We start from the raw sequence: 781 nt of genomic DNA on the forward strand, positions 1-781 counted from the left end.
CGCCGGGGCCCCGGGGCCGGCTACCGCGTGCACCACGACGTCGCCGCCGGGGACGTCTGCTTCGTAAGGTTCCCCCCTCCTCCCGCTGCCCATGTCCCATCATTACGTTGGGGAAGGAGACAGACACAGCCCCTACCCAGTCCTGATGGAGCTCCCCCTAAGCGGCTGGCCCTCCTCGGGCTGTAGTCTCCGCCTCCTTTCCATGGGGCCTTCTTCATTATGTACACCAAGGTTTCATGCCTTGGTAGCACGTCTGTGGACTGAGCCCCACCTGGCTGTGGCCTGAGCCCCACCAGCAAGTCCTCCTGGTGCCGTCATGGGGAGCTGGGCGCCCTCTGGTGGTGGCAGGCGGCATAGCCCCCAGAGAGCCAGGGTTAAGGCTCAGGAGAGCAGGGCCATGAGGAGGGCAGGGCAGGGGGAGCCAGGACGTTCTCACAGGTGTTGGTCCAGCAAGTCACCCAGGCTCTTGGCTGGTGACACTGCAATGAGCCAGAGACACCATCCCCCTTAGAGCCCAAAGACCTGGAGATGGGCAAAGGGTAGTGTGCCACGACGAGGCCCACACTGGGGAAGGACGGCAGCTGGGGCCCCCGAATGGTCAGGGAGGTTCCTGAGGAGCGGCTCCTGGGTTGAGACCTGGCCTTGGAGGTGGAGGAAGGTGACGACCCATGGGAAAGGTGACGACCCACTGGGAACCGGGAAAAGCTGCAGAGGCTGCGGCTGGGAGGAGCATGGTGTTCGAGGGAGACTGAGGAGGCCAGGGCGGGCAGGGGCCGTGAGC

The 781-nt window shown here is 65.0% G+C and overlaps 1 protein-coding gene across 1 annotated transcript in view; it reads left to right on the forward strand.

Annotated features, from left to right (window-relative positions):
- Window positions 1-781, forward strand: part of SLC29A4 (solute carrier family 29 member 4) — a 12,514-nt gene that overhangs the window by 7,794 nt on the left and 3,939 nt on the right. The gene's annotated exons all lie outside the window — the stretch shown is intronic.

This window comes from Pteropus vampyrus, unplaced genomic scaffold (genome assembly GCF_000151845.1).
Source record: "Pteropus vampyrus isolate Shadow unplaced genomic scaffold, Pvam_2.0 Scaffold90, whole genome shotgun sequence".
Taxonomy (NCBI): domain Eukaryota; kingdom Metazoa; phylum Chordata; class Mammalia; order Chiroptera; family Pteropodidae; genus Pteropus; species Pteropus vampyrus.